The sequence below is a fragment of the Morone saxatilis genome, unplaced genomic scaffold (assembly GCF_004916995.1).
Source record: "Morone saxatilis isolate NCDOM2014 unplaced genomic scaffold, NCSU_SB_2.0 Contig19, whole genome shotgun sequence".
Lineage (NCBI taxonomy): Eukaryota > Metazoa > Chordata > Actinopteri > Moronidae > Morone > Morone saxatilis.
In genome coordinates this window covers 24,263,812-24,264,975 of record NW_023339751.1, presented here as the reverse complement: position 1 = coordinate 24,264,975, position 1,164 = coordinate 24,263,812, and positions in this window count along the sequence as shown.

Here is a 1,164-nt window from a genome sequence, read left to right as displayed (position 1 = left end):
AATTCTCTGGACCCGCCCCTGAAGTCCATCCCTAGCTGCCTGTTGTTCTGTTAATATGTGAAAAGCAAGTGCTCTGCTTTCTGCTTCATGTGGACTTGAATATACTTCCATGGAAAGCAAGATAAAAAGCAAGTGTACGTAAGAACAGAAGAAGTACAAGACAACTCTCATCTATGAGTTTGAAGGAGAGATTATAGTTAAGAAATACATTTCAACCACACAGATGGCAGATGGATAAACAAACAAACAACTGACATCTGGACCAATCAACAGAGAGTTTCTGCAGACTACCAAATTCTATGACTTTAACATTTTGTGGCCTCATTTTACTGCAGTAAACTGGGTGATAATGCAGCAGCACAGCAGTGTGTCTCTGGCTGATATCCTGATTTGCAAGTGTTGTAAATATTTTCCTACACTGTTCAGCTTTGACTGCTGCAGTAGCACTTGAGACAGAGAAATGATGTCACCATAGAGGCCATAAATATTTATCTACTTTTATTTCAATTCATTTCTATTTAATAGGATTCCAAGTAGAAATTCTGATGGAAGGCCAAATGAAGAAGAGACGACTGTGTGATAGTAGGGGGATGATGTATGTGTTATTTATAAGATGAACATGTAAGTTATTTTTATAAGTGACATTACAAAAGATGGTGTGTGTGTGTCCATGTACGATTCTGTGTGACAGTGCTGCAATATGTATTTGATGAATGTGTGTTAGCAGACCCAAGTGTGACCGTGAGTTCATGTGACAGCGTCTGCATGAGTTTGTACCCCTTCAGTGTAGGAGTGACTATCTGTGAGACATGTTATGTATTTGTGTGTGTGTGTGTTTAAGAAAGTGCTTATGTGTGGCAGTATTAGCAACAGGCCCACCTGCAGATTTTGTCACCTCTGTAGTCACACTTTGCTCTCTGCTACCCTGTGACGACCAGCAGCAGTAACCACTGCAAGGAAAGATTAGGATTTAGGTGGCCAGATTTAAAATACAATTTCAATTTAAAGACCATTTTAACAAGAAAGTCCGCATAAGGAGGTGGTGTGGTGGATGGATGTCTCAAACAAACAAAAATAATATACAATGTGTAAAGTATCTTGTTTTAAGTATGCAATTAAAACAACAACTGAATTTGTCAAAAAAGAAGTCTATTAAATATGTAT